Source organism: Triturus cristatus, chromosome 2_2 (genome assembly GCF_964204655.1).
Source record: "Triturus cristatus chromosome 2_2, aTriCri1.1, whole genome shotgun sequence".
Classification (NCBI taxonomy): Eukaryota; Metazoa; Chordata; class Amphibia; order Caudata; family Salamandridae; genus Triturus; species Triturus cristatus.
Window position 1 is genome coordinate 32,584,711 of NC_140582.1, and position 12,459 is coordinate 32,597,169.

The window sequence follows — 12,459 nt, forward strand, 5'->3', positions numbered from 1 at the left end:
CGATGATAATGTTTTAAAATTATAAACATTTACAGCTCAGATACAACGCCACTTTTTCATAAGATCTAACTAAGCTCTGAAAAAGCACCACTGGATGAATTTATGTTATTAGTTGTATAATTAAGTTTTTTTTTCTTAAAGCTGTTTTAAAAGCCATGATGACAATGTATTGACATTATAAATGCTGAAAGCTGATGCTATGGGTGCCATGATAAATGTTTTAAAATTATGTTTGTGTATTTGTTGACCTCAGTTGAGGTCTATATCAAAATTTAAATAAACTAATTCACACATTACCCTGTATTAAGCCAGTCTGCTCTATACCGTAGCTAACAGGAGTTGAACTCAGGTTAATTTGCTGGCTTTAAAGATTCACACTGACAAGGGGTTTGATTATTCCTTGAAGGCCACCCAACCCCAAATAATAATTACATTTCTTATAGCGGTTGACAGTAAACTAAGTGCAATTTCAGGCTGACCGACGTGGAACACAGTCGGATTCACCACGCGTTTCATCTTAGTCAAGATTTTAAACCTTCTGGCTCAGGGCCTGATTTAGGCTTTGGCAGATGATTATCCATTCATCGAAGTAGTGGAGGGCACTACCTCTGCCACCATGAAGGACTAAAGTCTACCAGTAATCTCTGTAGCTTGAAAGGAACCTTCATCATGGCAGTGCCCTTCTAGATACAAACAAGTTTGGTCACCAAACTTTTAAACATTTTTTGTTAAAAGAAACAAAGTGGGAGCTTAATTCTGGAAAAGAAAAAAACCCACTAATGACCCCCCCCCCCCAAACCCTGCGAGTTCTGTATCCAAGAAACACACAAACAAGGATCCAACCCCTTGACCATAGGAGAGCAGTTGCAGCCTCTGGATGCCGTCAGGGGGTAGGAATTCTCAAGTCCTTAAGTGAGTCCTCTTCTTCCAGCTGGGGCCAAGAGTCTTTCTCCTACGTGGCTTTCTTTTGGCGGCGTCATTCCAGTTTGAGGAAAGTTCTCATGATTTGGCTGTAGAGGTTTCACATACTCCCTGTGCACTAACCAGTGATTGGAGTTCTGTTTCAGTACAGCATTACCCTTCTGCCACCAGGCAGACATGTCTTCAGCCAATCAGCTATGAAGCATTGCCTTTGTGAGATGGTCCACATCCTTCGTAACAAATGTACACCAAATGGTAAAGACTGGAAAGATCATCTCTGGAAAGGCACTGAAGATTTTTTGAAATTCCTATGAGATTTTTAACCTCTACCTCGAGCAGTTGAGTGTTGAGTGCTCTGTTTGACAGGGAAGTGTCTCTGTCTATCAATGTGTGTATTTTCACGCAACCTTTCTTAAAAAACGTATCACTAAAAAGACATAACCATTCTTCGCGTCTGCCTGACAAAGCTTCAAACCTAGATTATGAATAAATTCTTACCTATCAGTCTCCAAAACTTCCTACTAACCACTCTCAGACACAAAAGTAGTATGAGGTCTCACTGAAGAACTAACGATGAAATACAGATGCAAGATTTCTCTCCAGCCATCTCTACTTCAGTTACGTAACTAGTTTTCAATACCCTTCAATTTGACGCATAAATTAACAAAACTGCAAATGCTACCAACGTTCATCTCCACGACCTGAAAAGAATTAACGCTTCTCTCCTCCAACGTAGGAGGAGAAAGCGTTAGACGGTGAGTAAAACAGAAAGCATGAGCGTGGTTCAACAGGAGACAGTCAGAGGAAGAGAGACAGCACCACTTAAAACGATCCACATGGGTAACAGTCTGGGGGTGATTTACAGTTTAGATTTTATATTATATTACTAGGGAAATAAAGAGGCACAGTCAAAATAATATTTATTACAATTGATCCGAACTAGTCTGAGTGTGCTGCTTTGTTACAGAAACCCTTTTAGTCGACTAATTCGGTCCAGTTATGTGAGTTTTCTCACGTTAGACAGGTGTTGTTAATGTACCCAGTACTCCATTTCAAGTGGCGTAATGTGTCCTAAGAAATACAAGCTCAAGTTGAGAAGTGGAGCTGGGCAAGGTGTTCTCAAAAACTACAACCACTTTGTAACACTACAGAGGCAATGGAACAAAAAAAGAGATCTGAAATATAAAAGGAAAAGAAAGCACCTACAAAGTACCAATGGAAAAGATTAGAATACCAGGAATAACCTGAAAATATGTGTTTGTTTAATTGACTGTCACTAATGTCCATTAAAAATAATTTGGATAGGACAGTTTCCTTTCCCTTTTCTTTAGAGTAAATCTATACTCAAAGTATGAAAATAACCATAAACCATACACTACCGAACAAGCTTTGTAATCCAAAATTAATCCAGAGATGAAAAAGGGTGGTGTCTGCTGTCAAAGAGGGTGCACACTAGCAATTAAAATGTACTGAAAGAGGTCAGCTATTCTTAGAATAAAGCTGAGATACTTGTATGAAAATATTTTATGAAATATTGGTTTTTTTCAACAGCCTGCATCCCTGAGCCGTGATATTTGTAGCTCCAATACCCTGCTTTATTGTCTTCAACTTCCTGACACATATCCCTGAATCACAGTTTGTGTCTGAATGCTGGTCATGCAAGGGCCTGGGTAGGATTGTTAGAGAAAGCTCTGCGAAGAGTAGTGTACAAAAGCCATATTATGTTGATGCCTGTTTATCCTGCTCATAAGAGACTTGCATGTCCGCAGAGTGAAACAAAGAATTAAGTGGCATGAGAAAAATTATGCCCCCAGCTGAAGGTGATTAAGGGCCCCTGAGTGAACCATATCTCATTGATATTCATCGACCTTAGGTTGCATGGGGCCCTTGAAGAGTTGGGGATCTCTTAGTGGGGCTGCAGTCTGCAGATGCGTGCGTTACGGCCTTGAAATAATGTCAGAGTCGAAAAACCTAAAACCACACCACCAAACATTACACTGACAAGGTTGTTACTTTTTGGGCTAGATGTCGGTCCCCAGCTTCACTCTTCTGTGTATTTAGCTTATTTTCCTACACTTGTTTGAGGAGGTCGTCCATAGTCTGCTTGCGTTGCTGGGGCTGCCCTTATTTCATGTCTGGATTGGCGTTGTTGTTCAACGTGTCTTACCTGCTCTCAGTCGGTGTGCTGCCTCCCGGTCATGCTGCTGTGCGCGTGGCGGAGATGGGCGCTTGCTTCAGACGGCGGGAAGGGGAAGACGGTTCATGGCCACTATCGGGACGGATCACTGCGAAAACAAACAGATTGGTGGCGTGATTGCTCATGCGCACTGCAGTGCGGGGAAAACAACAAGAGTGTGACAAATCATGCACATACGCAAAGACTTGGATTATAGCAATTATCAATATCAATAGGCGCACAATCAGCCACTTTCAGCGCTAGAAGGCAGAAGTAATAGCAGTTGTTCAAATGCCATGGGCGTGTGGCTTTAATCCATACTGTAAACGGCTAATTTATATGGCCGTATAGCTCCAGGGATGTTAACATTGTTGTACCATCTACATACCTGCAAAATGCCTCAGCCTCTGTCTCACGCGCGCAAAAAAAACACGGCGATTTACTGTTCTCAGAAGTCACTGTCATTACCAAACCTCTAGATATATAAACAAGGCGCGTCATTTTTCTTATGATAAAAAAAGACTAGACGAGGAAAGCATCAACATCGCGGCTGCAGCGTGGGTGCAAATTACGTTGACTTTGGCCCAGCTCACTGAGACACTCATCCGTGCCGACTGCTCCCGAACAATAGGTAAAGTGCTGCGGCGGCCGCCCACGGCCCACCCCGCGCAGGGCCTCGGGGCGCTGTGGGGTGAGGTGCGCGCGTCGCCTCTGCTGGGCAACGCGCAGCACAGAAGGCCCGGATTCCACACAGAAGCCCGGATGCTTCGGATGCCTGACGTGTCCTGCACGAGCCGAACCTTGGTTGCTTCCATGTCCGTCTCACCAAGCCCCGGGCTGGAATGTTAAGCTGCGCGTCGCTGCTGCACTGGAGCAGGGCGCAGCAGCACTTTCACCTCTTGGGCGAGTTTCAGCGGCACGAGCTCACGACACGGCAGGCTCGCCATCTCTGGCCTGATGAACGCACGACTGACGACCGCAAACAAGGCTTTGCACGCTCAGCATTCTATACTACTCCGTGTACTTACCGATGTCCACCACTAGATGACCCACAACATGAGTGGCTGTTTAATGAAAATAATAACTTTATACGCATAAACGGCAAGTTTGCTGGGGTACTGTCAGGGGCTTGGTCCCCCGAAACATTTCAGCTGGCGGGCCCACATTTTCAAGGGAAGTGTGTGACCTGAAGAGGCGGGGAGCAGAGAAGGGGAGAGCGGTGTATCTGCTGGGTTATCCTGGTGCAACGGGGCAGTGTGTGTGAGAGCAGAAGGCAGTGAGTGTGCAAGCAGTAGAGAGAACATTGTGTGCAAAGCATTTGCAGGAGGGTAGCGAGAAAGCAGAAAAGAAGGGTGCAGAGAGTGCCCCACTATGTGAGCAGATGGGCAGGATGCTTATACGGCCGTGTGTGAGCAGAAAGCATATCGAGCCGACAGAAAAATATATGATGAAAGGGGCAGATGCATGAACAGAAAGGGCAGGGTGCAGAGAGAGTGCACCGCCAGCAGGGGGGACCTAGAGCAGAAGTGGCAATGTAAAGGTAGTAGGGAGCTAAGAGAGCAATGTAAGAGCAAAATAGGACAGTGTGTATATAGAGGGGCGGGGGGCACCGTGTGAGCCAAAGCAACAGGCAGACGAGACAGTGTGTGTCGAGAAGGGGCAAAGTGCAAACGGAGTGTGAGAGCAGAAGGCCAAGGTTCAGAGAGGGCAGTGTGTGAGCACGAAAGACACGGTGCAGAGGAGGCTGCCCAGAGTGAGGTGAAGGGGCAGGGAGCTGAGAGAGCAGTGTGTCAGCAGAGAAGGCAGGGTGATAGTAAACAAGAAACATAGTAGCAGTAAACAATATCAGTAAACTGGAGCAAAAACGAGCAGAGGACTCAAGTTAGGTGGGCTCCTTGGCCCCAAGTGACCCTGACTGTCTGGGAAAAAGACGCATTGTAAAAAGACACAGAAAAAGCCCTTACAGAAAAAGCCCTCACATTCCCCAACATGCAGGGAGGTGCATGCAAACCCTAGCGGGGTTACCAATTTTAAGCGAAGGTGTTGGAGGGGGATGTGCAAAATCAACAATATTACTTTGTGCCTGCGAGTCCCAAAAAAACCTCAGTTTATTTAATCAATCAATAAGGCAATTGTAAGTGCGCTACTAACCCGTGAGGGTCTCAAGGCGCTGAGGGGGGGGGGGGGGCGTCGCCAGATCTGTTTAGCCGAAGAGCCAGGTCTTGAGGGTCTTCCTGAAGGTGTTCAGGGAGGGGGTGCTTCTGATGTCTGCCGGTAGCTCGTTCCAGGTCTTGGCTGCAATGTGAGAGAAGGATCTTCCGCCTGCTCTGGCTCTGTGGATGCGCAGGGTTTCGGCCAGTGCGAGGTTGGAAGATCGGAGGTTTCTTTTGGGTACGTGGAAGTTGATTCTGTTGTTGAGGTATTTGGGTCCCTTGTTGTGTAGGCATTTGTAGGTGTGAGTGAGGATTTTGAAAGTGACTCTTTTCTCCACGGGGAGCTAGTGGAGACTTCGTAGGTGTTGACTGATGTGTTCGTGTCGGGGGATGTCGATGACGAGTCTGGCGGCGGTGTTCTGTATTGTCTGGAGTTTGCGGAGTAGGGACTTGTTGATGCCGGCGTAGAGTGCGTTTCCATAGTCCAGTCTGCTGGTGAAGAGTGCGTGGGTGATTGTCTTCCTTGACTCAGGGGGGATCCACTTGAAGATCTTGCGGAGGATGCCGAGGGTGTTGAAGCAGCTGAAGGTGACGGCGTTGACTTGTCGGTTCATGGTGAGTGATGAGTCTAGTACAATGCCGAGGTTCTTGGCGTGGTCTGAGGGGGTAGGTGGGCTTCCGAGGGCGGTCAGCCACCAGGTGCTGTCCCATGCAGAAGGGGTGGTACAGAGTCCAAGGACTTCTGTCTTCTCGGCGTTGAGCTTCAGGCAGCTGTTGGTCATCCAGACTGCGACGTCTTGCATTCCTTTCTGGAAGTTGAGTTTGGCCGTGGTGGGGTCTTTGGTGAAGGAGAGGATGAGCTGGGTGTCGTCTGCGTGGGATACAATGTTGAGGCCGTGTTGTCGGACGATGGCTGCGAGGGGGGCATGTAGATGTTGAAGAGGGTGGGGCTCAGGGATGAACCCTGTGGGACTCCGCAGGTGATTTTCGTGGGGTCGGAGAAGAAGGGTGGGAGTCTGATCCTTTGGCTTCTTCCAGTGAGGAATGATGGGATCAAGTCCAGGGACGTTCCTTGTATGCCTGCATCATGTAGTCTTGCGACTAGTGTGCGGTGGGAGACGGTGTCGAAGGCCGCTGATAGGTCGATTAGGATGAGGGCTGCGGAGTGGCCTTGGTCCAGGAGGGTGCGGATGTCATCTGTGGCAGCGAGTAGGGCGATCTCTGTGCTGTGGTTGCTTCGGGAACCGGATTGGGACGGTTCAACGACGGCGTTCTCTTCAATGTAGCGTGTCAGTTTCCTGTTGACTGTTTTCTCTGCAGCTTTGGCTGTGAAGGGGAGGAGCGAGATGGGCCAATAGTTCTTGAGGTCGGTGGGGTCAGCTGTGGGCTTCTTGAGCAGAGGTCTGACTTCTGCATGCTTCCAGTCGTCTCGGAAGGTGCCTGTTTTGAAGGTGGTGTTGATGGTGCGTTGTAGTTTGGGTGCGATGGCAGCTGCGGCTCTGTGGTAGATGTGAGGGGGGCAGGGGTCGGTGGGGGCCCCCCGAGTGGATGCTTTTCATGGTCCAGGCGGTGTCTTCGGCCGTGATCGGTGTCCAGTTGGAGATGGTGGGCTGGCTGGTGATTCTGGGAGGCGGGGAGGCCGTCTGTGGCACCTGGTGGATGGTCTCTGAAGTTGTCGTCGTAGAGGTTTTTGATCTTGAGGTGGAAATAGGTTCCAAGCTTGTCACAGAGTTTTTGGGATGGGGTGATGTCTGTGGCTTCGCTGCGTGGTTTGGTGAATTCTTGAATGACACTGAAAAGTTCCTTGGAGTTGGTGGAGTTGGCCAGGATTTTGTTGTGGATGAAGTTCCTCTTGGTGGCTCTAATCTGGTTGTGGTAGTCCATTATGAAGTCCTTGTAGGTGGTGTGGTTTTCGGTTGTCTTGGTGTTTCTCTAGTTCTTCTCCAGGCGTCTACAGGTGCGTCTAGCTTCTTGGGGAATGGTGGCAAAGCATGCGGCTTTCCTGGGGCATTGTCTGTCGGGGTTGCGTTGCGGGGCGAGCCTGTCTGCGCAGTCGGATATCCAGGTGTGAAGTTCTCTGGCTGTGTCGTTTGCGTCGGGTTCCCAGGTGTGGTTTTCTCAGGTGAGGGTAGAGTTAAGTTGCTCATCAGTAACCTTGCTCCAGTTCCTTTGTGGTGGGAGTGGGGCTGGTTTGGGTGCCTTGGGTTTGTTGATGGCGAAGTGGTGGTCGGTCCATGGCGGCTGCGTTGTGTGGCTGAATTGGATGGTGTTTCCTGCTGCAAAGATGGGGTCGAGGGTGTGTCCTGCTCTGTGGGTCGGTGTGTTGACGAGTTGTTTAAGTCCGATGCTGGCGAGGATGTCACGAAGGAAAGTGGAGTTGGGGTCACTGGGGTTGTCGAGGTGGAAGTTCAGGTCTCCAATGAGTATGTAGGTTGTTGAGGTGATGGTGTGGGGTGCGATGAAGTCGGTGATGGTGGTGGCGAAGGGTGTTCCGGGGCCGGGGGGTCAGTAGACGAGGGTTCCTCGGAGTGTGGCTTTGGGGGTGGTCTGGATCTGGAAGTGCAGGTGTTCTGCGGAGGGGGAAGGTTTCGCTGGAGGTGGTGAGGCGGAGGGTGCTCTTGTGGGCGATGGCGAGGTCCCCTCTTGGGTGGGTGGGGCGGTCTTTCCTCTGGATCTTGTAGCCGTCTGGGATAGCGGTGCTGATGTCGGGGGCGGAGGATGAGTTGGTCCAGGTCTCTGTGAAGAAGGCGATGTCGGGCGAGAGAGAGAGTCAAGTAGGTTCCAGATTTCCATGGCGTATGTGTGTACGGAGCATACATTGAGGAGCTGCATTTTAGGGTGTCGCCGGTGCTGGCATCGGCGGTGTTGGAGGCCGGGGTGGCAGGGAGGGTCTTGTGGCAGTGGAGGCAGGAGAACTGGCTGTGGGTCATGTTCGGCGAGGCCTGTTGGCATTTTCTGAGTCATCCAGGGTTGATTGCGAGGAGGGTGGTGGTGTCGTAGCGATGGGTAGTGGGAGGTTCAGTGTTCCTGGCGCTGGCCGCGGACGGGTGCAGACGGGCTTGTCTTTGGTCGCCATTAAGTAGGGGAGGTGGGACCGGGGGAATTCCAGGGTGGGGGGGATTCCGGGGGGGGGGAGGGGTCGCTGGGGCAGCAGCAGTAAAAGGAACAGGCAGGCACGAGAAAATAAAAACAGTGGTGGAATTAGAGCAAGACACAGATGGGCACAATAACAGTGGCACAACAGGGAAAAATTAAGAAAAAAAACGGCTGAGAAAAGTTTGTTCATGGGACGTCCTATATTGTACACCTGGTTTATGCTTTATGTATGGAATTTTTCCTTTCTTGCACACTTCCTCATTGCATCGTCTTTTATTTAGTACATATCTGTGGATAACAAGTCCAAGTAGAAGTATTTCTGGTTAGAAAATCTATTTTATTAGTATCAGTGAACAATAGTTTATTTTCTTTTAAATCGCAGTAGGACAGCCAACCCCCCCCCCAACAATGAACAACCTTTAATCAGACAATATCCTACAAAAGCGCCGCAAGGGCATTATTTTATTGTAGAAGTACCAAAGCAAGGCAGACACACTCTTGGCCTTACAATCACTGTACGTTGTATAGGATGCTGGTTTTTGGAATGGACGTTCCAGGGACACTGAAATGAGGGTAGAGCCAACTAGACCTCAATACATTTTAAATATAAGAGAAGATTGAGTGTGTACTCCAAATGTTCTATTTTTATTTGATTTGAACAAGTTGTGCTTGTATCTTGATATAAGGAAAGATTTGATCTGTATACAGGATTGGTCCTGTTATGGTGTTTTTATTGTTGCCCCCTTTCAGAGCCTTTCAGAGCCTTATAGGCCCTGACCTCATCCCTCAACACCATTTTTTATGAAAGGGGTGTGGGGGAGCAGATGCAGTTCCCTCCCCAAGCCTTATTGGGCCCTGAGGACCCTAGAGCCTTATGCTTTTTAAATAAATGGGAGGGCCCCTCTCCCAAGCCTAGTCAGGCCCTAGGAACCCCATCCCCAGGGCCACTGCTAAAAATAAAGGGGAGGGGACAGCCCACACCCTCCCTGAACTGTTATCAGCCCTGGGAATCCCATCCCTAGATATTAAATGCGGGGGCCCTTGTGCCCACCCAGGGCACCCAACATACATTAGTTGGGAGACTCGGGGGGAGCCCCAAGGCTCCTACGGCCCCAGCTGACTTCCCAGATGCAGTGGAAGTGGGCATTGCTCCCGCTCGCAGGGAGCAGCTACTAATGCTGCTCCCTGTGGGCGGGAGCAATATTTTGATCTGTTTCCCTGCGCACATCAGTGCGGTGCAGGGAAACAGATCAAAAGTACGCTTCCAGCATGTGGAAGCTTTTTAAAGTTCCTGTCATCTGGGAGTGGACTTGGTGTTTGCTCCTGCTCAGTGGGAGATTCCATAATGCTTATGTTAAGCGGGAACAAACACAGGTTTCCCTGCCCGTGCAGGCAGGCAAACCGCTATGTCCTGGGGGTGGGCTCCCAAGGACATAGCATGTGAGCCGACCTTGGGGGTTGGGGTCCCCGGGGCAATTGATAACTCAGAGAGGGGGGCATGCGTCCCCCCTCCCTTCAAGTAATTGGTCCCAGGGATGAGCTCCCCGGGGCCTCCATTAGCTCTGGGAGAGGAGCCGCATTTATTAACTTTAATTTCACAAAAACTACTGAATGGATTTACACCAAATCACAAAAAGTGCAATCTGTGTTCCAAGATTTAGCTTCCTGCTAAATTTGGTGGTATTCCGTTTAGCAGTTTTTGCTGTAGCCCTGTTGAGAAAAAAAGTGGGGGGGTCAAAATGGTGCAGATCGAAGGAGGGGGGCAGTGCGGCCCACCTCCTGGAGCCAATAATGGTCCTGAGGATCGCCACCCCCCCAGGGCTGGCTCCTGCTATGTTCCAGGGTGCCCAATCCCAGAACATAGCGGTTTGCTTTTGCTTGGCGGGAGCTGACGGCTCCCGCCAAGCAAAGGCAAACACCCTAGTTTCAGCTTGCAGGAACTGTTAAAGTGCTCCCTCCCGCTGGAAGTGGAGGTTTCATCTCTTTCCCTGCTCGCAGACATGCGGGCAGGGAAAGAGATCAAAGTATTGCTCCTTCATGCAGAGAGCTGCATTTGCGGCAGCTCCCTGCGTGCAGCAGCAATGGCGGCTCCCGCAGAAAGTGGGTAGCCGGCTGGGACCGTGGGGGCCTTGAGGCTCCCCCCACAGTCTCAGAGGAAGGTCAGAAGGGAGCAGAAAGAGACAATTAAGGACAGAAATTAGCAAAAAGAAGCAGAACAAAGGCCAGCAACGAGCAGCGAGAGGCAAGATAAAATTGTGAAACAAGCAGAAAGAGGCAGAATAAAGGTCAGAAACTAGCGAAAAGAGGCAGAATATAGGTCAGCAACAAGCAGAAAGAGGCAAAATAAAGGTGAGAAATGAGCAGAAAGAGGCAGGAACAAAGATCTGAAGCGAGCAGAAAGAGGCAGAATAAAGGTCAGCAACGAGCACGAAAAGGGAAAATAAAGGTCAGCAACGAGCAGAAAGAGGCAAAATAAAGATGAGAAGTGAGCAGAAAGAGGCAGAATACAGATAAGAAAGGAGCAGAAAGGCAAAATAGAGGTAAGAAACGAGCAGCAAGAGGCAAAATAAAAGTCAGAAACAAGCAGAAAGAGGCAAAATAAAAGTCAGAAACAAGCAGAAAGAGGTGGAATAAAGGTCACATCGGAGCAGAGAGAGGCAGAATAAAGGTCAGAAACAAGCAGAAAGAGGCAAAATAAAAGTCAGAAACCAGCAGCATGAGTCAGAATAACGGTCAGAAACCAGCAGAAAGAGGAAAAATAAAGGTCACGAGCGAGCAGAAAGAGTCAAAATAATGTGCAGTGAGCAGAAAGTCAAAATAGAGGTCAGAAATGAACAGCAAGAGGCAAAATAGAGGTTAGACACGATCAGCAAGAGGCAGAATAAAAGTCAGGAGCAGGCAGAACGAGGCAAAATAACGGGCAGACGTAAGCAGATGAGGAAAAGGGCAGAAGAGAGGGGAAAAGAGGCAGAAAAAGAGCAGATAAAGAGTGGAGGAAGCACAAAACCGAATGCAGCAGACAGTAGTGGACTACATGTAAGTTGGACAGGAGGCCTGGGAACGAGGACCAGCTCTCATGAGCCCTCATACTTTTTTTTACAGCATATCCACTGACAACCTCATTCAGACACTCACGCACCCACTCACAAACCCACTCATGCACCCACTCACAGACTCATTTAGAGACTCACTCACCCACTAACACACTCATACACACTCACAGATCATTCAAGTACTCATTCATACAGTCACATACCCACAGAGAGACACTCTCACAGACTCACACCCATTCACACACTCATGCACCCACTCACAGACCCCCTCCGGGATTCACACACCCACTCACAGTTTCACTCAGACACTCATGCACCCACTCAGACTCGCACAGCCATTCATAGACCCACTCAGACATACGCATCCACTCACAGACTAATCCATCCACTCATGGACCTTCAAAGACACTAATGCACCCACTCACAGTCCCAGTCAGAGACTCACACACCCACTCACAGATCCATACAGGCACTCCTACACCCACTTACACAGCCTTGTACACACCCATAGTCACTTACAAACTCACTCACTGACCCATACAGCCACTCACATACCCACAAACCAATTCAGAGACCCATACAGCCACTCATCTACCTATACAGCCACTCACACACCCCCTCTCTAAGATTACAGGTTACAGTTAGGAAATACAACTTAAAAAAACTTTGAAATTCACTGAAAAAAACAAAGGTTTCAGGGACTTTATAGTTAGGATCAGATTTCACTCATACAAAACCATTGAAATTCAGAAGTTATAGTAACATGAGCTAACTATAATTTACGCCTCTGAAATGCACTGCTTTTGACCTCACATTACATCACTCATGACATCATTGGTGACTTCTCAAATAACATCACTGATGATGTCATCCACAGAACCACTCACATGCCCACTCACACCCCATACAACCTCTCATACACCCAGTCACACAAACCCACAACCACTCACCTACCCATTCACAGACCAATACAACTACTGACACACACTCATTCCCTTATACAGCCACTCACACAACCACTCACTCACCCATACAGCCACTCACAAACCCATACAGCCAC

At 48.8% G+C, this 12,459-nt stretch overlaps 1 protein-coding gene across 4 annotated transcripts in view; it reads right to left on the reverse strand.

The window, feature by feature from the left end:
- Window positions 1-12,459, reverse strand: part of SHROOM3 (shroom family member 3) — a 307,144-nt gene that overhangs the window by 194,341 nt on the left and 100,344 nt on the right. For all 4 annotated transcript variants that reach the window (XR_014978051.1, XM_085640966.1, XM_085640968.1 and 1 more), the window contains exon 2: window positions 3,089-3,206. The gene's annotated coding sequence lies outside the window, so the exon portion shown is untranslated. The remainder of the gene's footprint in view (window positions 1-3,088; window positions 3,207-12,459) is intronic.